The sequence below is a fragment of the Triticum aestivum genome, chromosome 5B, assembly GCF_018294505.1.
Source record: "Triticum aestivum cultivar Chinese Spring chromosome 5B, IWGSC CS RefSeq v2.1, whole genome shotgun sequence".
Taxonomy (NCBI): domain Eukaryota; kingdom Viridiplantae; phylum Streptophyta; class Magnoliopsida; order Poales; family Poaceae; genus Triticum; species Triticum aestivum.
Window position 1 is genome coordinate 653573998 of NC_057807.1, and position 23053 is coordinate 653597050.

Consider the following 23053-nt stretch of genomic DNA (forward strand, 5'->3'; position numbering starts at 1 on the left):
CCCGGCTCGTACGTGCAATTGCATCGCTGGGGCGGGATCATTGCGCTCTGAAAAAACTATTCCCTACATCTCAGCAGCCGGTGTCTGCCGCAGCCACGTACGGCGAGACCGTCGACCCGATCGACCACCCACGCCTTTCCGATATCTCCCCGACGCGTCTCCGTGCGTGTCGCTGGCGGTCGACACCCGCCGAGAGCGACGGCACGTCGCACGCCGACCCACCCACTTGACCCCGGACCCGGCTTCCCCAGAAATGTGGACAGGGACGGAGCTGCCTTAGAGGCATTGGGGTCAGTTGACCCCATTGAAATTTGAAAATCCTTCACTAATTTAGTACCAATCACTAAGATTTATAGAAGGATGAACCCACTGCCAAACACATGACCCCATCAAACTTTTTTCCTGGCTTCGTCCCTGAATGTGGACCACGTCGCGGCCCGGACGCCGATGCACCTGGACAGCCCACGCCGAGCAGCACGCACAGGCACAGGAGATCGATCGATCGTGTCGACGCGCGCCCAGCGCCACGCGCCGGCCCGCGACTCGGCGGTCACCGTCGCACGCCGCGCGACAGGGGAGGGCCGGGCGGGGGAAAGCGCGCTGCGCTTTTCGGCGGGGCAAGTGTCCGGCCAGCCGCCTGGTGGGGGTGGGTCGACTCGGCCGCGAACGATCCGGTGGACCGGTTGGTCGCCCCGTGTGCGGCTGCGTGACCGCAGCAATTCGGGGAAAAAGCGCAGGACTGTGTCGCGACTTGCGAGGGGATAAAGCTTGCGCTGCTAGCTGCGGTGTGGTGTTGTGGACCGGGCGGGCGAATCTTCCCGACGAGTGCCGAGCTTGCATCGCGGTGGTAGCGACCGGTGCGAACGAGACGACGGCGATGATTCGGTTGGCCGTTTCCGGTGCGGGTATCATTGCGTGGTCGCGTCCAGAGGTAACGGGAAAGAGAAGGGCTTGCTGTCTATGGGCAGATCTTACCCTCTTCTGCTCTGTCACATGGATATGTACGTGACTGTTATCCCTAGGCCGTAGCTTCGTAGTTTGTTTGAAAACACACAATTAAAATGGCATACTCATTCGATCCCATGGTATTCGAGCTTGTTTGATTAAATCCAGTCCTATAAATCAAACGATCACATACTAAAAAATCCTGAGGATTTGAGTATTTAACAAAAAACTATCACAATTCAGGGAACCGTGCCTACAAACTACCACTTTACGATTTTGTCTCGGAAACTATCACTTTCTCGCTAATCTATGACTAAAAACTATCATGTCGGAAAAGAGCCCGATTTGCCTCTTTTAAACACGTTTCTGACCAGTTGGGCCCACACGTAAGCGTTGACGTGGCACATTAGCAAAATCTGTTTGATGGCGGCCGAGGAGCTCGCGGCCGCCGGCGAAGGGTGTGGGGCGGGCGGCTCCGGCGGCTCTGGCGGCTGCAGCAGCGACCCGCGACGACTCCAACGCCGACTGAGGGAGTCCTGGATTATGGGATCCTCGGGGAGCCGGCCTATGTGACATGGGCCGGACTAATGGGCCGAAAAGATACAAGACATGAGGCATTCTCGCGTGTCTAGATGAGGCTCTCCTTTATGTGGATGGCAAGCTTGCCGTCCGGATGTGTAGTTTTCTTTCTCCATAAACCGACTGTCGGTGTCAAAACCGGCGGATCTCGGGTAGGGGGTCCCGAACTGTGCGTCTAGGCGGATGGTAACAGAAGACAAGGGACACGATGTTTTACCCAGGTTCGGGCCCTCTTGATGGAGGTAAAACCCTACGTCCTGCTTGATTGATATTGATATTGTGGATGTTTACAAGAGTGGATCTACCACGAGATCAAGGAGGCTAAACCCTAGAAGCTAGCCTATGGTATGATTGCAATGGTTGTTGCTGTGTCCTATGGACTAGAGCCATCCGGTTTATATAGACACCGGAGAGGGCTAGGGTTACATAGAGTCGGTTACAATAGTAGGAGATCTACGTATCCGTATCGCTAAGCTTGCCTTCCACGCCAAGGGAAGTCCCATCCGGACACGAGACGAAGTCTTCAATCTTGTATCTTCATAGTCTTGGAGTCCGGTCGATGATGATGATAGTCCGGCCGATGATAGTTCGGCCGATGATGGTAGTCCGGCTATCCGGACATCCCCTAATCCGGGACTCCCTCAGTAGCCCCCGAACCAGGCTTCAATGACGATAAGTCCAGCGTGTGTGTAGTCTTCGGCGTTGCAAGGCGGGTTCTCCTTCAAGTTCTACGTACCTGCCGAACAGTGTCCGGCTTCCTCATCAATGTTGCGCGTCTTGGCTTCCACGCCCAATAATGGCCTTCCTCCACGCGTCGCACGAATGTGAAAAGCCAGGGTGTCTTTTATGTTTTACCCCCTAGTTGTGCGAATAATCTGCCTATAAGGGAGGCAAGAATCCAGATCCAAATCGCCATCTTCCTCCCGCAAATACTCATCGGAGCGCTTTCGACCAAGAATCCATTCCATCATGGACCGTCAACGCGGCTCCTCTTCTCGCGCTCCCAGCCCTTTGCCAGGAGATTGGAGGAGATGCTCTGTTCCGCACAACGAGCTGGTGAAGCTCCAAGCAGGGGGATATCTCCCTTCGGCCTTTATGGTTCCTGTTCGAGCCGGGCTGGCCACCTACAAAGGTGGGAAGCAGGCGGAGGTTACCCCAAGTCCCAACAAAGGGGAGCGGGTATGCTTCGTCCCCTATCTGATAAGGGGGCTCGGATTTCCTGTACATCCATTCCTCCGCGGGCTCCTGGAGTTCTACGGACTCCAGCTTCATCACCTCACGCCCGCCTCAATCCTGCACATTGCGGGTTACGTAGCTCTTTGCGAGCTATTCCTGGGCGTCGAGCCCCATTTCGCGCTGTGGAAGAGGTTGTTCTGCCTTGTACCCCGCTCTCACGAGGGGTCCATATATCAAGTGGGCGGCGCCGAAATATGGCGTATTGCCGGGACCGGGTATCCATCCGGAACCCCTAAGAAGGCGTCCGAAGACTGGCCTTCAGGATGGTTTTATATAGAAGACGCTCCGCTGCCGGACCCTGTTCGGATCGGTCTCCCGGAGTTCAGCAATGCTCCTCTGAGGAAACGCCTTAGTTGGCATCCTCGGAGCCCCCAACTGGAGGAAGACAAGAGCGTCCATTATTTGATGGGCCGAATAAGGTTACTGGCCCATTCCGGGTTGACCATGATTGGAGTCATGGCAACATGCATTATGCGGGGGGTGCAGCCACTACAATACAGGGGCCACCCCATGTGGGATTTCAACGGGGAGGACGATGCCACCCGTCATGGCCGTAAAGGGCCGGATTCGGTCGAAGACCTGGTGACGATCCTGTCCGGCCTGTATAAGGGGGAGAAGGAGGATTTCCTTCGGATGAACCCGTTAAATGGGTTCTCCATGAATAATCCCCGGCCTTGGGTAAGCGAACACTCTGCGTGCCCGACCCATGCTTTTTGAAACTTAAGTTTCTCATATTGTGTTCTTCTTTCGACGCAGGAACTGCGCCGGATCGTGGAGGACATGCTAAGTCCAGCTCCGCAACCCGAGGATCCAGAGAGATCCCGGGATCCGGCCTCCGAAGAGGATCCGGACATAAAGGTGGAGCTAATCGACGGGGTGTTCCACCAGCTCAGCATGGACAATGCCTTAGTCGCCATCACGACCGACTATCCCGGACTATATCCGGCTTCCCAGGTGATTGTGACCGAAGTCCTGACACCATCATTCCTTCCTTGCTTATTTCTGACCACCGTATATGATGGCGCCGTGCAGGAGGCGCCCCTAGGGCGAGAAGCCGAGCCCGCGGTGGCTGACCAACAAAGGCCAGTCCGGACCAGTAGGCGGAAGAGGAGCGCGGCGCGGACTGAAACATCGCCGCAAAGGTGTAGCTCACAATTCATTATTTAGAGCAACGTTCCTAGGAAGCGTTTGAGTGCTCATGACTTTTGTAGGGAAAAAAGCGCCCGCCGGACTGCGGGCTGGAGGTTGCCAATCCAACCTCTACCAGCCAGGCTCCAGCACCTGGTCTGGAGGGGGAGGAGTGCACAAGGCGCGAGCCGGACGTTCCTCCGACGGAGGATGCCGACAGACTGTCCGCCACCAAGTCTGAGGTGGAGAGTGCCATGAATCACAGGCGCCGCCGGACAGTATTTCGTGACGCGTGCTTCTCCCCCGAGGCGTTGAATGCCTTTAACGCGGGGGACGCGCACCTTCGTGCTGCTCAAGATAGTTTTACCAGAGCCACGGAGCAGTATGTAAAAGACATACGGGTAAGAGAATTTAATAGTTGTATATGCGAGTAGCCCCCGAGACTTAAAGTAGTTATATTAACTGATTTAAGGATCATATGAAACGTAGGATCTTACCGAGAAGAATACCCAACTGTCTCAGGAGCTGCAGGAGTGCAAGGCCCAACTTGAGGCCGCACTCTCTGGCGCAGGAGGAAACACAAGGACCTCTCCTGGTAACGCATTATTTTAGAAAGATAAGTAGCGTTTGGCCTTTGCGCAAGTCTAAAAAATGACGTTGCAGGTGCTGCCGGACAAGATCCGGACAGGCAAGAATTTCTGCGCCAACTGAAGGCCGGCGAGAGGGTGCTGCAAAAGGTGCAGCAAGAAAGGAACAAGCTCCAGGATGCCCATGCCCAGCTTGGAGAAGAGCTGAAAGGCGTTCGGGACGAGCTGTCGGGCTCCGTTAAGGAGAATCAGCGGCTTCGTCGCGGCATCTATAGTAAGTGCTTGAGCGAACTCCTTTGAAAAGAAGACTTCGGCGAGGAAGTCGATTTGACAGAATATGTCTGCAGGTATGCACACAGGTCGCCCCGCGGAGGAGATGCCCGTATCAACGGGTGATCAACTTCCCGAATTGTTGCAACTGATCGAACGAGTTCGGCAGGCAATGAGCGGCGTCATCCAGGCTTTATGGCCAGCCTTCTCCTTACCCGAGGGTCTTGGGGAGCTTGCGGAGAAGCTTCAGGGAGTGCGGCAGCGCTTGGAAGATTTAGGCCTGCCGCCAAGGTGCCAGGGAAGCCTGGGCCATGGTAAAGACACGGTACAAGAAGGCGGATCCCAACCACATGGCCGAAGTCGGACCTGTGGGGCCCGATGGGAAGGAGATCCCTGTGAGTTTAGTATACGGCCAAGTAGAGTTGGCTGCTAAATTTTCCCAACAGGACTGTAAATTAGACAACCTGTTAGACGGGATTGAGGAAGAATACAATCAGTCGATTTGACAATGTATTATAAAATGACATATAAAATGCCTTCTAGCCGGATTGTAGATCATTTGTCTTTGCCGACCTTTTCGCTTCGACCTCGGGACCCTAGAGTCCGGAGTGTGTCCGAATACCTTCTCGGTTATGAAACAACCGGGGTATGCATGGAGACCAGGCGTAGGGGTCATTAGTGCTTTATCAGACAAGTGCCCAACTAGTTATGTTATATTACATGGGTAGTAAGAAACATCTTCCAGGGAGAATAGTTCCGTTAAGGGTTCCTTTCCTCTGGGGGTGGCATGCCCTAAAGTGCATGTCCGGACTGCGAAAAAAGCAGAAAAACATCTGGGGGCAGATAAATAAGTGGATAAAAAACCATCTTTTAAGTCACCGACCGAATATTCCCTTAAGAACGCTAGCTTTCGGCTTCACCCAGTCTGAGGTACACATCCGACTGACCCGACAGTAACAATCGCAGAGGTGCTCCCTTTACCTCCTAGCCGAACAATCGGGAACGTAGGGGTAAGCACAGGAGCCAGGCAACCCAGCTTGGCCAAAACTTAAGTCATATCGATGCATATAATGGTGAATAAAAGGTACATGTGGAGGCTTGACACATGTGCTGGGCATGAAGCCCTTATAATTAAGCTTCTGGTAAAGAAGCCCCCAGGTATAATGAGTGCGGATAGCACATCAATTGCGCGCGAACGATGCGCAAGTAGGCCTTTTAAGGCTTTGATGAATAGGGTTGAGAAGAAAAAGATAAACAAAAGGCAGCTGAAGTAAAAAAAATTGGACGGGGGAAAGGGACGAACTCTTAGTCCGGCGCTAGGCATAGAATCTTCGGAGGCGGGCTGCGTTCCATGGGTTCGGCTTGAGTCGGTTATCTGACGTATTTCGTAGACGGTACGCTCCACCGGTCAAGACGTTATCGATGATGAAGGGGCCTTCCCATTTGGGCTTGAGCTTGTCCTTTTTCTTGTCCGGCAGGCGTAGAACCAGTTCGCCAACGTTGTAAGTCTTGGCCCGTACTTCTCTGCTTTGGTATCGTCGAGCCTGCTGCTGATAAAATGCGGAACGAGCCTTGGCGACGTCGCGTTCTTCCTCCAATGCGTCCAAGCTGTCCTGCCGATCCAACTCGGCTTCTCTTTCTTCGTACATGCGCACTCGAGGTGAGTCATGAATTATGTCGCAGGGCAAAACTGCTTCTGCGCCTATACCATAAAAATGGTGTGAATCCGGTAGTACGGTTAGGCGTTGTCCGCAACCCCCAGAGTACGGAGTCGAGCTCCTCTACCCAGTGCGTGTCAGATTTCGTAAGGGACCGCACTAGTCTGGGTTTGATGCCGCTCATTATTAGACCATTTGCTCGTTCCACTTGACCGTTGGTTTGAGGATGATAGACTGAAGCGTAATCGAGCTTGATGCCCCTATTTTTGCACCATGATTTAACCTCATCGGCCATGAAGTTCGTGCCGTTATCGGTGATGATGCTGTGGGGGACACCATAACAGTGTACTACCCCAGATATAAAGTCTATCACTGGTCCGGACTCTGCCGTTTTAACTGGCTTGGCCTCTATCTATTTGGTGAATTTATCCACCATGACCAATAGGTACCTTTGCTTGTGGGTTCCCCCTTTAAGTGGTCCAACCATGTCAAGCCCCCAGACCGCGAACGGCCAGGTAATGGGTATAGTTTTGAGGGCGGTGGGTGGCATGTGGCTCTGATTAGCAAAGAGCTGACAACCGACGCATCTTCGGACTAAGTCCTGAGCATCTGCCCGGGCCGTCGGCCAATAAAATCCTGTACGGAATGCCTTTCCTACAAGGGCCCGGGCTGCGGCGTGGTGTCCGCCTAGTCCGGCGTGAATTTCAGCCAGAAGGTCTCGCCCTTCCTCTTCGGAGATACACCTTTGAAGGACTCCGGTTGTGCTTTTCTTATAGAGTTCTCCCTCATGGACCTTGTAGGCTTTAGATTGCCGGACTATGCAGCGGGCCTCATTATGGTCTTCGGGGAGTTCCTGCCTAAGCAAGTAGGCTAGGAACGACTCTATCCATGGGGCGATTACTGCCATTATGTCGTGAGCTGAGGGTGTTGTTTCATCGGCTGGAACGCCGGTTATGTCAGATTGTTCTGCGGCTGCCTCCGGTTTGTTATTTCCGGACTCCTCTTCCCATAGTACGGATGGCTTGAACAGCCGTTCCAGGAAGATATTTGGAGGGACAGCGTCACGTTTTGCGCCGATGCGTGCCAATACGTCGGCCGCTTGGTTATTATCTCTGGCTACGTGGTGGAATTCAAGTCCTTCGAACCGAGCTGACATTTTAAGGACGGCGTTGTGATAGGCTGCCATTTTTGGATCCTTGGCGTCAAAGTCTCCATTTACTTGGGATATTGCGAGGTTTGAGTCCCCGCGCACCTCTAGGCATTGGATGCCCATGGAGATTGCCATCTGGAGGCCATGTAAGAGGGCCTCGTATTCGGCTGCATTGTTGGAGTCCGTGTACATTATCTGGAGTACATATTGGACTCTGTCCCCGGTTGGGGACGTTAGTACGATGCCAGCCCCCAATCCGGCCAACATTTTGGAGCCGTCGAAATGCATAATCCAATTGGAGTATGCGCCGTACTCTTTAGGGAGTTCGGCTTCAGTCCACTCAGCGACAAAGCCAGCCAAAACATGCGACTTTATAGCTCGCCGGGGTTTGTAAGTTATGTCGAATGGTAAGAGCTCAATGGCCCACTTTTCAATCCTGCCCGTTGCGTCGCGGTTATTTATAATGTCATTTAGGGGTACTTCGGTGGCCACTGTTATCGAACACTCTTGAAAGTAGTGTCGGAGCTTCCGGGATGCCATGAACACCGCATACGCTATCTTTTGATAGTGCGGGTAACGGGACTTGCAGGGGGTTAAAATAGTGGATACGTAGTACACTGGTTTTTGAAGAGGGAATTTATGCCCTTCTGTCTCTCGTTCTACGACGAGCACCGCGCTTACTACTTGATGTGTTGCCGTGATGTATAACAACATAGGTTCGCCCAGGTTGGGCGCAGCCAGGACCGGATTTGTTGCCAATATGGTCTTTATTTCTTCGAGTCCGGCAGTGGCAGCATCCGTCCACTCGAAGTGTTCGGTGTGCCCGAGGAGGCGATAGAGGGGCAATGACTTTTCTCCTAGGCGGGAGATAAAGCGGCTGAGAGCCGCCACGCATCCAGTCAATTTCTGGATCTGTTTGAGGTTTTTTGGAATATCCAACTGCGACAGGGCTCGGATCTTGGCCGGATTTGCTTCAATTCCTCTACCGGATACAATGAAGCCCAAGAGCTTTATTTAGGTCTTTGAAATCGACACATAGGTGCCAGGATTTGTCCTTCTTTGGTACCATTACCAGGTTTGCTAGCCAATCCGGATGTTTGATATCTCTGATGAATCTGGCTTCCAATAGTTTGGCTAGTTCTTCTCCCATTGCCTGTCTTTTGGGTTCGAAAAATCGTCGAAGAGCCTGTTTGACTGGCTTGAACCCTTTTAGGATGTTTAGGCTATGCTCTGCCAGCCTGCGAGGGATTCCTGGCATATCTGAAGGACGCCAGGCGAAAATGTCCCAATTTTCCCGAAGGAATTCTCGCAGCGCCGCGTCTACATCAGGGTTCAACTGTGCCCCGATGGAGGCCGTCTTTGTCGGGTCCGTTGGGTGGACCTAGAATTTTATAATTTCGTCCGCTGGTTTAAAGGAGGTGGACTTGGATCTCTTATCGAGTATCACGTCGTCTCTGTGCACCATAGCGCGCAGCGCGGTGAGTTCCTCTGCCGCTAGGGCTTCGCATAGTGCCTCCAGGGCTAATGCGACTGTTTTGTTTTCGGCGCGGAGTGCTATGTCCGGATCACTAACGAGAGTGATTATCCCGCCGGGCCCAGGCATTTTGAGCTTCATGTACCCGTAATGGGGTACAGCTTGGAAAATCATGAACGCCTATCGTCCTAATATAGTGTGGTATCCGCTGCTGAGCGGGGCCACATGGAACGTGATTTCTTCGGACCTATAATTGTCCGGCGAGCCGAACACCACATTGAGTGTGATTTTTCTGGTGCAGCGTGCTTCCCGGCTAGGGATTATTCCTCTGAAGGTTGTGCTGCTTCGCTCAATGCGGCTCCAGTCTATTTCCATTTTTTGAAGAGTTTCCTCGTAAATGAGGTTCAATCCGCTGCCGCCATCTATGAGTACCTTGGTAAGTCGAAAGTCGTCCACTATTGGACTGAGGACCAATGCGGCTGGTGCTCGGGCTGTTCGGAATTTAGGTTCGTCGCTGGCGTTGAAGGTGATGGCCGCGTCGCTCCAAGGATTTGTTGTTGCTACTTGGTAGACTTCGGCAAGGCTGTGGATCGTTCATTTCCGCATATTGTTTGATGCGAAAGTCTCGAAGACGGTTGATACCGTACCGGTATTGTTGGTGTGGTTTCACAGGGCTAGAAGCTCCTCGCCACTTTTGGCCACCTACCGTAATATCCAACATGCACGAAGGCTATGTGTTGGGGTGGCGCCCTTGGTACTGTGAATTGTATAGGGTTTGCTGAGCCATCCCTCCAGTACGGTTCTGTTCCCTTTAAGGGGCTTCTGTTTTTTGGTTCTTGTACTTGGTGCCTGAGTGTAATGCACCCTTTTGTTGCGGAGTGGGGCTATGTTCGGGGCCGGATTATCCCAAACCTATCTTCGGTTTTCCGGAAACTTTCTATGGCACAGTACTTTCGCACTATGGATGCCAAGTCGGCGAAATGCGTGATTTCACGATGGCTGACGGCGTTCAAGATTCCCCTATCCGTGCAATTGTTGCAAAAGATCGAGATTGCGTTTTCCTCTCGGCAGTCCATTATCCGGTCCATGACCAGGAGGAATCTGGCCCAGTAATGATGTACTGTTTCGGCTGGCTCTTGCTGGATTAGAGATAGATCGCATATATCTGGACGGGCGGGCCTAATTGAGTCCGGGACCCTGCCCATCTCGAGGCTCAAGGGCCGAGAAGTTTCTGAATTTGGAAGCTTGGAAAGTGGAACGTTGTCCAACGAGTCCGGTCCGATGCCTGACTTTATGTTCCGTGCTTGATCGGAATCCGCTCCTCCGCGGGAATCTGGCATGGAGGGTTCGGTAGCCCGGACACGACTAGTTTTCAATATGGGAGAAGGATCGTCGCGATGTTCCTCTACCACCGTGACGTGGTGGGTAACCTAGGGAGAGTTAATCTCTCTCAGATCGGTTTTAAGCCCGATCCGATTGTAGTCTGTAGCGACTCCCAGGGCGGTGATCCGATCCAAGAGTTCGTTTACAGACGAGAGCTCTGCTGGATCTAACTGCTCGGCGAATTCCAAGTTGACGTGAAGATTGCTCTCGAAGACAAGAGAGGTCATCGTTGAAGCGGTGGCCGGACAGGCAGTCATAAGAAAACCTCCTAGCCGGATAGTTTGGCCGGCGGCCAAGGCTCCATCGGCGAAGATGCCGTCCTTGAAGACGGGAAGAGGCATCCTTCCTATCAGTGACGGCACAGAGGAACTCTCAATGAAAGCACCAATGTCGGTGTCAAAACCGGCGGATCTCGGGTAGGGGGTCCCGAACTGTGCGTCTAGGCGGATGGTAACAGGAGACAAGGGACACGATGTTTTACCCAGGTTCGGGCCCTCTTGATGGAGGTAAAACCCTACGTCCTGCTTGATTGATATTGATATTGTGGATGTTTACAAGAGTGGATCTACCACGAGATCAAGGAGGCTAAACCCTAGAAGCTAGCCTATGGTATGATTGTAATGGTTGTTGTTGTGTCCTACGGACTAGAGCCATCCGGTTTATATAGACACCGGAGAGGGCTAGGGTTACATAGAGTCGGTTACAATAGTAGGAGATCTACGTATCCGTATCGCCAAGCTTGCCTTCCACGCCAAGGAAAGTCCCATCCGGACACGGGACGAAGTCTTCAATCTTGTATCTTCATAGTATTGGAGTCCGGTCGATGATGATGATAGTCCGGCCGATGATAGTTCGGCCGATGATGGTAGTCCGGCTATCCGGGCACCCCCTAATCCGGGACTCCCTCACCGACCTTGTGCAACCTTAGTCCCCTCCGGTGCCTATTGATGAAGTCTTGTACCTAGGGTAGGGTTACGGACCTGTCCAAGGTACCCTCCCCAAGGACATCTCTTGGAAGAAGCCGTCTTCCAGTCGACCAAGAAGGATTCCACTCGACCGGCTAGAAGACACTCGACGAACCTGAAGACACTCGACCATGAAGACTCACTCGACCATCAGGAGTTCAAGATCTACTCTGTATCCAAACGGTCTGTAATTAAGTAGTCTTAATGGTCATGATGACACTTTATGTAGGGCGTTACCAGTAACGCCAGACCTTAATGTACTTTAACCCTCTGCTACGTGGGCTGGCTGAGGTCCTGGCATCCTCTATATAAGCCACCCCCTCCACTGGTAGAAGGGTTCGCATCCCTGTACCTTTCACACACGTAATCCAGTCGACCGCCTCCGGGCTCCGAGACGTAGGGCTGTTACTTCTTCCGAGAAGGGCCTGAACTCGTAAAACACTTGTGTGTACAACTGCTCCATAGCTAGGATCTTGCCTCTCCATACCTACCCCCCATTCTACTGTCAGACTTAGAACCACGACAGTTGGCGCCCACCGTGGGGCCGGTGTCTTAGCGACTTGTTGGAGAAGTTGCAATCTTTTCAATTCCCATCATCATGGTTTCAGGTGGAGTTTTGGTCGAAGGCCGCGAGATCAGTCTCGGCGCGCTCACATTCATCGCCGACGATTCTACCTGGCTACAGGAGGCCCCGCTCGACGTGGATGCGCTCCCGGTCCGCGGAGCTACGCATTTTCGAGCATGCGTCTGCGGCTTCCTTCTGCGGCAACCGTCGACTCAGTATCGGCCGGTTTTCGTGTCATCCTCCCTCCCAGCTTCCCGCCGGCGTAAGCGCTCCGGTCGGTCGAGGCTTCAGTGGTGGGTGAGGCACGCAGTGGCTCGCCAGTCGACCATTGCCCAAGTCGCGGCAATCGAGCCTGACGAATCTCTCTACGGCCTGTTCGACCTGTCGACTGGCTCCGTAGAGACTGCATCCGAATGCGACAGCAGTGATCCGACGGTGGAGGTCCTGATGGTCAATGGGCCGCACGTCCCCCTCGGCTTTCCTGGCACCGAGGGAGGCAACGGCGGAGGTGACCCGTCGCACGACCATGAGGAGTACCGTCCTGAGCCCCTCGACTCACAGCAGAGGGAAGAGCTTCGCCGCCGGAACATGGATGCGCTTCATACTCCGATTGTTGGAGAAACCCCTGAGGCTCGCGCCTTAGAGGACGCGCGCTTGGCCAACCTGGCTGAGCGCACTCGACTGGAGAACCTTCAGCGGACACTCGACGAGCGCGCGCGGCAACGGATTCCAGACTCTAGTCGACGCCAACTCTTTAAACCTCCGACTCAGGTATACCGCACTCCAATCCAGAATTTGGCAGCCGCAACACGTATAGCAGAGTCGATTCAGCCTTCCCAGTCAGAGGCTGGCAGAGGCTTGATGCAGATCAGGGATTTGCTCCGGGCAGCTGGAGATCAGAATTCAGCTGTGTCGCAGTCGCGGAACAGGATTCATAGCAGGTCCGTGGCGGCGAATACTGTCCAGTCGGCTCATAGCCCCAGATCGCCCCCGAGGCGTGAAGGGCGTGGTGACCGGCACGGTCAATACATGAACTATGAGCAGGATGATCACCGAGTCGATCGTAACGATCGACGTCGAGTGCCCACTCCTCCCTGGAGGGGTGGATCATATATGCCTCGACAGCAGGACGACAGACGCCAGTACAGTGGCGGGCGAAGAATTCCAGTCGACCCCAGAGAACCAGGCTTTGATGCAAGATCCATCATCGCTCAAGGTCTGGTCGACCGGAACAGAGCCCATAGAGAGGGTAATGACAGAGATGTACCCACCAGCAACCGAGTGCACGTCTCCGGACCAGAGTGTTTTAGCAGAGCCATCAGAGCCACGGTGATTCCTCCCAACTTCAGGTTGGCGACTGGAGTCAGCAAGTTCAATGGTGAGTCCAAGCCCGACACTTGGCTTGAGGACTACCAAGTGGCCGTTCAGATCGGCGGTGGAAATGACGAGGTGGCCATGAAACATTTGCCTCTCATGTTGGAAGGGTCAGCCAGGGCATGGCTGAATCAGTTGACGCCCAGCAGCATCTACACGTGGGAGGACCTCTCCCGAGTGTTTGTCACGACATTCGAAGGAACATGCAAGCGGCCAGCAGGGCTAACAGAGCTGCAGTCTTGTGTGCAGAAGTCGAATGAGACTCTGAGATATTACATCCAGAGGTGGATCACACTGCATCATACAGTAGAAAATGTATCCGACCACCAGGCAGTCCGCGCCTTCAAGGAGGGTGTAAAGTATAGAGAGCTAAGCCTGAAATTCGGTCGAACTGGAGACATGTCTCTGAGTTGAATGATGGAAATAGCCACCAAATATGCCAATGGTGAGGAAGAGGATCGGCTCCGGAGCGGCAAACACAAGTCAGTCGCCCAAGACACCGGAGGTGGAAATTCCAGTCGGAAGCAAAAGCGTAAAGCTGAGCCAGCCGCACCTGGAGAAGCCTTGGCCCTGAACCAAGGAAAATTCAAAGGGAAACCCAAGGGGCCTTGGAACCCCAAGAAGGTAAAAGATAAGGAAGGAAATGACGTGTTGGATTTGCCATGTCACATCCACACCAAGAAGGACGAAGAGGGTAATTTCATATACCCGAAGCATACCACTCGACAATGTCGACTCCTGATACAACAGTTCCAAGGGAAGCAGTCCAAGGACAAAGAAAAAGAGTCGGACAAAGTTGAGGACAAGGAGGATAGTGACGGAGAATATCCACAGGTTAATTCCACCTTGATGATTTTTGCCGATGTTGAAAGCAAAAACCAATTGAAAGTTATAAACCGAGAGGTGAACATGGCTGCTCTGTCAACACCCAATTACCTGAAGTGGTCTCAGACTGCCATTACATTCGACCAATCTGATCACCCCACGCACATAGCCACCCCTGGGAGGCAAGCGTTGGTGGTCGCCCCGGTCGTTGAGGGCACTCGACTGACCAAAGTGTTGATGGATGGCGGCAGCAGTTTGAATATACTGTATGCTGAGACGCTAAAAGGGATGGGCATTCCGATGTCCAGGATGAGCACAAGCAACATGAGCTTTTATGGAGTCATCCCTGGCAAGAAGGCCGCATCACTCGGCCAGATTGCCCTTGACGTAGTTTTTGGTGATTCAAAGAATTTCCGCAAAGAGAAGCTGACATTTGAGGTTGTGGATTTCCAGAGTGCCTATCATGCAATTTTGGGCAGGCCAGCTTATGCATGTTTTATGGCTCGACCATGTTACGTGTACCTCAAAATAAAGATGCCTGGCCCTAAAGGCGTGATCACTGTCACTGGTAACCGCAAGAAGGCAGAAGAGTGCTTCCAGAAGGGCTCGAAGATTGCCGATGCTCAGATGGTGGCAGAAGAGTGGCAAGAACACCAAAGGAACGCAGACCCGAGTGATTTGTTGCGAGCAAAGAAGCCTGCCACAGAATCAGTGTTTCAGTCGTCCGGTGAGACAAAACCCGTTCACATCCACCCGACCGACCCAAACGCTGCTCCGACTCATATCTCCACAACACCCGACCCCAAATAGGAAGAAGCGCTCATCCAGTTCCTCCGTGAGAACTGGGACATCTTCGCATGGAAACCTTCTGACATGCCGGGTTTACCCAGGGGACTGGCTGAGCATCGTCTACGAGTCGACTCGAAGGCAAAACCTGTGAAGGAACATCTGCGACGGTCAGCCATCCAGAAAAGAAAGGCCATTGGCGAAGAAGTGGCTCGGCTCCTAGCAGCAGAGTTTATCCGAGAGATTTACCACTCCGAGTGGCTCGCCAATGTCGTCATGGTCCCCAAAAAGGATAATTCTCTTCGCATGTGCACCGATTTCAAGCATATCAATCGGGCCTGCCCGAAAGATTATTTTCCTCTTCCCCGCATCGACCAAATAGTCGACTCAACTGCGGGATGTGAGCGACTTTCTTTCTTGGACGCTTATTCCGGGTACCATCAGATCCGTCTGTTTGGACCCGATGAGATCAAAACGGCTTTCATCACCCCATTCGGGTGCTTCTGTTATGTCACCATGCCATTCGGCCACAAGAATGCCGGAGCCACGTTCATGAGGATGATTCAGAAGTGTTTGCTCACTCAAATCAGTCGGAATGTGGAAGCATACATGGATGACATTGTGGTCAAGTCACGGAAAGGTTCCGACCTGCTGACTGACCTAGCTGAAACATTTGCAAACCTCAGGAGGTATGATATCAAGCTTAATCCATCAAAATGCACATTCGTAGTTCCTGGCGGAAAGTTACTCGGTTTTCTCGTTTCCGAACGGGGAATCGATGCTAACCCATAAAAAGTTGGCACTATACTCCGAATGAAACGCCCCGTGCGTGTGCACGATGTCCAGAAACTTACTGGATGCTTGGCCGCATTAATTCGATTCATCTCTCGCCTTGGTGAAAAGGCATTGCCTCTTTACCGACTGATGAAGAAGTCAGACAAGTTCGAGTGGACTCCAGAAGCTGATGCAGCGTTTGCAGAGTTAAATACCCTGATTTCCACCTAGCCGGTGCTTGCCGCCCCAATCAGCAAAGAGCCATTGCTGCTTTACATTGCAGCCACGGGATAAGTCGTCAGTACTGTACTTACGGTCGAGCGGGAAGAGGAAGGAAAAGCCTTCAAAGTTCAGCGCCCAGTATATTACATTTCCGAAGTCCTGACCCCGTCCAAGCAACGATACCCTTATTATCAGAAGCTTGTATATGGGATTTACATGACCACGAAGAAAGTTGCCCACTACTTCTCTGACCATGTTATCACAGTCGTCACCGACGCCCCCTTATCAGAGATTCTGCACAACAGAGACGCAACTGGTCGAGTGGCAAAATGGGCGATTGAACTTCTTCCCCTTGATATCAGATTTGAGGCAAAGAAAGCTATCAAGTCCCAAGCAATAGCAGATTTCCTCGCCGAGTGGACTGAACAACAGTTACCGACCCAAGTTCACTCGGAGCACTGGACTATGTTCTTAGATGGCTCCAAAATGCTGAATGGTTCCGGTGCCGGAGTGGTCTTGGTTTCCCCCCGAGGAGACAGGCTCAGATATGTACTGCAGATTCACTTTGATTCCTCCAACAATGAAGCAGAATACGAAGCACTCTTGTACGGGTTGCGTATGGCCATTTCACTCGGCGTCCGACGCCTCATGGTCTACGGCGACTCGGACTTAGTGGTCAACCAAGTGATGAAGGAGTGGGACGTCAGAAGCCCGGCCATGACTGGATACTGCAATGCAGTCAGAAAGCTGGAGAAGAAATTTGAGGGATTAGAGCTCCATCATGTTCCCCGACTGAAAAATCAAGCAGCCGATGACTTGGCGAAGATAGGTTCCAAGAGGGAAGCCATTCCGAGTGGTGTGTTTTTGGAGCATGTTCACACGCCGTCGGTTCAAGAAGATCCTTTCACCGAGGAAATCCCGCAGCCAAAAAGCGCCACAGATCCGACTGAAGTCGAGGTCCCAGCTGTGGTCGACTTGGTCATGGAAGTTCTGGTCATCACTCCTGATTGGACAGTGCCCTATATCGCCTATATTCTGAGAAAAGAGCTCCCCGAGAATGAAGAAGAGGCTCGGGAGATCGTCCGCCGATCCAAAGCCTTCACCGTCATGAGGGGACAGTTATACAGAGAAAGTGCGACTGGAGTCAGCCAGAAATGCATAACACCAGAAGAAGGTCAAATGATTCTCAACGACATCCACTCGGGGACCTGCGGCCATCATGCATCTTCTCGGACCATCGTGGCTAAAGCATACCGAGCTGGTTTCTATTGGCCCAAAGCAAATGAGATGGCGAAAGAGATAGTCCACAAGTGTGAAGGATGTCAATTTTACTCAAATATGTCACACAAACCCGCCTCAGCCTTGAAAACCATTCCACTCGTCTGGCCCTTTGCTGTGTGGGGTCTAGATATGGTTGGACCCATGTGTTGGTAGCAGTCAACAAGTTCACTAAGTGGATTGAGGCTAAACCCATCAAGAATCTGGATGCCGGCACCGCCGTCAGCTTCATCAGGGAGTTGGTATTCAGATATGGAGTTCCACACAGCATCATCACAGACAATGGGTCAAATTTCGACTCCGAAGAATTCAGAGCTTTCTGCACATCTCAGGGTACACGAGTCGACTATGCTTCGGTCGCTCACCCCCAATCGAATGGACAAGCAGAACGTGCAAATGGCTTAATCCTCAAAGGGTTGAAACCCCGACTGATGCGCGACCTCAAGCATGCAGCCGGTGCATGGGTCAACGAACCTCCATCAGTGATTTGGGGGTTAAGGACCACGCCAAACCGGTCGACTGGGAGGACTCCGTTCTTCTTGGTCTATGGAGCTGAAGCAGTCTTGCCGAGTGACCTGCTTCACAACGCACCCCGATTCGAACTGTACACCGAAGCTGAAGCAGAGCAAGCCCGACAGGACGCGGTCGACCTTCTAGAAGAAGAAAGAGAGATGGCCTTGATCCGATCGACCATTTACCAGCAGGACTTGCGTCGCTTCCATGCCAGAAATGTGAAGAGTCGAGATTTCCAGGAGGGAGATTTAGTTCTCCGAGTGGATCAGCAGAAACCACACAAGCTTGCTCCTACTTGGGAAGGTCCCTTAATCGTCACCAAAGTTCTCCATAATGGGGCATACCGCCTTTACAATGTCGAGCACCAGATTGACGAGCCCAGAGCATGGAACGCGGACTTACTCCGCCCTTTCTATACTTAAGTTTTTCACTCGGATGAGTTGTAATAAAAGTACTCCTGTAGTGTATTCATCAAAGACAAGTGTTTCATAATTTTTTTAGTGATTGTTATTGCTTTTGCTCTCATAAATCTGTCCCCCAGTGGGTGGCTTAGCTGCGAACCAGTTTTGCCTAAGCTTGTAAAAAATCCTACCGAGTGGTAAGCCAGCCTTCCACTCGGAGGTTTAGCTGCGAATCCGTTTCGCCTAAGTTAAAACAAAATCCTACCGAGTGGTGAGCCAGCCTTCCACTCGGAGGTTTAGCTGCGAATCCGTTTCGCCTAAGATAAAACAAAATCCTACCGAGTGGTGAGCCAACCTCCCACTCGGAGGCTTAGCTGCAGTCCAAGTACTCGCCTAAGTAAACAAAATCCTACCGAGTGGTAAGCCAGCCTTCCACTCGGAGGCTTAGCTGCAGTCCAAGTACTCGCCTAAGTAAACAAAATCCTACCGAGTGGTGAGCCAGCCTTCCACTCGGGGGCTTAGCTGCAGCCCAGTGCTCGCCTAAGTTTTTTGAAAATCCTACCGAGTGGTGAGCCAACTTTCCACTCGGAGGCTTAGTTGCAACCTTGTGTTCGCCCAAGAATAAAATACATTGTACGCTTCGCAAGAAGGACGAGGCGCAGGTCGACCCCCGCTTCCTCCTTCCGAGCTACATCACAAACACAACATGCGTTCCGCAAGGAGGACGAAGCGCAGGTCGACTGCTACCTTCTCCTCCAAAACCGTGCCACGAAAATCCTGCTGAGTGGAGAGCAAACCTCCCACTCGGGGTCTTAGCTGCAGCCCAGTGCTCTCCTAAGTTTCTAAAATCTTGCCGAGTGGAGAGCAAACCTCCCACTCGGGTGCTTAGCTACAGCCCAGTGCTCGCCTAAGTTTCTAAAATCCTGCCGAGTGGAGAGCAAACCTCCCACTCGGGGGCTTAGCTGCAGCTCAGTGCTCGCCTAAGTTTCTAAAATCCTGCCGAGTGGAGAGCAAACCTCCCACTCGGGGGCTTAGATGCAGCCCAGTGCTCGCCTAAGTTTCTAAAATCCTGCCGAGTGGAGAGCAAACCTCCCACTCGGGGGCTTAGCTGCTACTCAGTGCTCGCCTAAGTTTCTAAAATCCTGCTGAGTGGAGAGCAAACCTCCCACTCGGGGGCTTAGCTGCAGCTCAGTGCTCGCCTAAGTTTCTAAATCCTTCCGAGTGGAGAACAAGCTTCTCACTCGGAGGCTTGGTTGCAACCAAGCACTCGCCCAAACATGACGAGCACAAGTCGACTGCAATTTGTGCTTCACTCCTACCTGCAAAAGAGCATTTCAGATGCTAGCATATATTCCAACCCAAAGAAGATGGTTATCCGAAAGAAGCAAAAGTATTTCAACGGCAAATCAATTTCGGATAACATCCTACGGACCCAGAAGTGCTCAAGCATCAAGCCTGTTAAAGTTTGGCGGTTACAAAAATCACTCGGCATTCCGAGGAAAATTCAAATCATCGAGCATAAAAGTTTTTTACCCCTCCTGCGGAGGGCTGGAAGGCGCAACAAACTCGTCTAGGTCGATCCCATCTGCGATCCGAGTGGCAGCCGCGATGAAGGTCTCCATGAAAGAGCGGAAGTCATGCTTCCTAGTGTTGGTCACCTTGAGAGACACTAGCTTGTCTTCTCTCGCTTCTTTGCAGTGGACGCGGACCAAGGACAGAGCGACATCAGCACCGCACCTGGCCGAAGACTTCTTCCACTCTTGCACTCGACTCGGAATCTCGTTCAGTCGAGTCATCAGCGACTCAAGGTCGTTCTGAAGAGTTTCTTCCGGCCAGAGCAATGTGTCGATGCGCGATATAGCGGCCTTCAGTCTTGCAAGGTAATCGACCACTGCAGCAATGCGGGACTCGAGGCGGAGCATGTTCGTAGCAGTTTCGTCCTTCACCGGAGAGTTGATGGGATCCAAGCTAGTCTCCACTCGACTAGTCTCCTCTTCAAAGTTTTGGCAGAATTCTGTGGACATGATTCAAAAATAAGCAAACGCCCCTACACCCAGTCAGTAACTACCAATCAGAGATAAGAGGTTGCCTTCGAGCATGAGGAACAGCTTTTTGGCGAGTCCTCCCAGATAAAGCTCCAAGTCATTCTCTTTTCCCGCCAGTTCACCAGCTTTGTCGTCCAGGACCATATTGGCATTCTTCAGTCGAGTGACTTCTTGGTTGGCCACGTCAAGAGCAGCTTTCAGATTAGTATTTTCTTCTGCAAGTTTGTTGACGGAAGCCAACTTCTCTTCTGCAAGCCTAGTCTTGTCTGCGGCCGTTTTCTACGCCTCGGCAAGGTCAAGGTCCTTCTTCTTCAGAGCATCCCTCAGTTTCTCTTCGAAAATCACAATAAGATCAGATTCGGAGACAGGCAAGAGGCGAGGACAGTCGTCAAGATTCTCACCGAATATACCTTTTGCCTCCTCCTTCGCCTTCGTGAAGTTCTCTTGGACAAGCTTTTGGTCAAGCTCAAGCTGGATATACTTGTTCTCCAATTCGGTATAACGAGAAACAAGGTCACAAGATTTCTGCGAAAGTTCAATCGACAAACATCAAACGGCAGATCACTTTTGAGTGACTAAAGGAAAAATCGTACTATTTCTAAGACTACAGATGAATCTAAACATTCAACTGTAGTCTCGGGGACTACACCCAGTGGGTGCACTCAACGTGCCCCCACTAGTTCTATCAACTAGACTCAGAGTCGATTAGTCGACCGGAAGCAGTTAACTGTCAAAAAAAACAAGAGAGAAAATTTTCAGACCATAGCCGATTGCCAGCAATCGACCACGGTCTCGGGGACTACACCCAGTGGGTGCACTCAGTGTGCCCCCACCAGTTTCATTGTTCCACTAGACTATGGTCGAGTGAAACAAGTAGAGCGAGAAATCTCAAGACACAAAGACTATAGTCGACTGCTAGCAGTCGACTGTAGAATTGACACACCTAGTGGGTGCATGACAAATACCAAGATTTCCAGTCGGTGTTCAACTAACCTGGACATTGCTCTGGAGAGCTGAGCTCGCGTCATAAGCTGCTTGGCTGGCGGTTCGGATCGCCTTCACCTGCTCCATCATAATCCCGACCTGGCGTGTGGCTTCCTTAGCAGCGCTTGCTTGGTCCTCCGGGACTGGTAGGTGGAGAAGAGAGAAGGCGGGTCAGCACTCGACGACGAAGGGCGGGCAACCGTCAACGGCTCCGCAAAGGACACGGTAGCCCAAGCAACATTGCTCCCCTCGGGAACCTGTGGTCCAGGTGCTGACGTAACCTGCGCAGCCTTGCCAACAGTCGCCTTCCTGCTCCTCCTCTGCCTCAGCGGTGCTTCGTCGTCATCGTCAGGAAGATTGATGACAATGTTAGGCGGAGTTGCAGAAAAAGTTCAAAATCAAAAATAAAGATTCAATCGACCGAAAGCAAAACCGCGCAGATCATACCAAGCTGAGAAGTCGCAGCATCTTCTATTTCTTGATCCTCATGCCTGGCTGAAGTCTCGGAAGTAGCAGCACCGCGATTTGCAAAAATCAGTCGGTCAGGGATTGAATCGACCAAGAATGGAAAACATGAATTATGACCGTTACCCAGAGACAGTCGGAATCTCCATCCTCATCTTCGGTAGGGCTTTCACCGGTTTTGACGGGGCCGCTCGGGGTTGCTTCGACGCCTTTTCAGTCGGCGCTGGTGAAGTTGTCCGAGGACGTTTAGTCGACTGCCCAGCAGGCGCGACTCCCTTGCCACGATCAGCCGCAGGGTCGTGGGCGAGCTTGGACCTCCTTTCGGAACGAGGAGGTGCAACTTCCTCCTCCTCTTCCTCTTCGTCAGAACCTGCGTCTTCCTCACCCTCATCGGCGTCCGACTCCCACTCCTCTTGACTTTCACCTCTTCTTCCTTCCTCCTCTTCGGCCTGTGCCTGCGCCCCGTTGGGCATCGAGTACAACTCAGTGGTTTCCTGAAACACAGCAAGCAGGACAAAGGTCAATCGACTGATTTACGACGAAACAGAATAGAAGGAGCAGTCGGAGGAAAATAGTCGTACCTTATCCACCTCATAAGATTGGTCGAGTGGAACGATCCTCCTAGCTCCACGAGGGTTGTCCTTGTTCCCCGTGATGGCAGTCATCCACCTCTCCAATGTAGCATCGTCGACCTCCTCTGGGTGGACCCGACGTGTCTTCAGTACCAGAATACAGCCACATCGGGTGGCCCCGGTACTGGAGTGGTTGGATGCGCCGCCGAAGGAAAACCTCCAGAAGGTCCATGCCGGTCACGCCGTCACGAATCAACTGAACTACTCGCTCCATCAACATTTTCACCTGAGCCTTCTCCTCCGGAACTACTTTCAGAGAGGAGGGCTTGTTCACTCGACTCATAGAGAAGGGAGGGAGCCCGGTCGACTGCCCTGGCGTCGACCGGTCTTGGCAGTAGAACCAGGTCGACTGCCACCCTCTGACCGACTCGGGAAGGGTCATAGCAGGGAAAGCGCTCTTACTCCTCATCTGGACCCCGAGACCCCCACACATCTGGATCACCTGGGTTCTCTCATCATTGGGGCTGGCCTTTTTCACCGTCTGGGAACGGCAAGTGAACATATGTTTGAAGAGGCCCCAATGCGGCCGACAACCCAAGAAATTCTCACACAAAGATACAAAGGCGGAGAGATAGGCGATGGAATTTGGAGTAAAATGGTGGAGCTGAGCTCCGAAGAAGTTCAGAAATCCTCGGAAGAAAAGATGCGGCGATAGAGAAAACCCTCGATCTACATGAGTCGCCAAGAGGACGCACTCACCCTCCTGAGGTTGCGGTTGACACTCCGCTCCCGGAAGCCTCCCTGCTCCGTGCTCGATCAGCCCCTCATTGGCTAGGTCATCGAGGTCCTTCTGGGTGATGGTCGAGCGGATCCA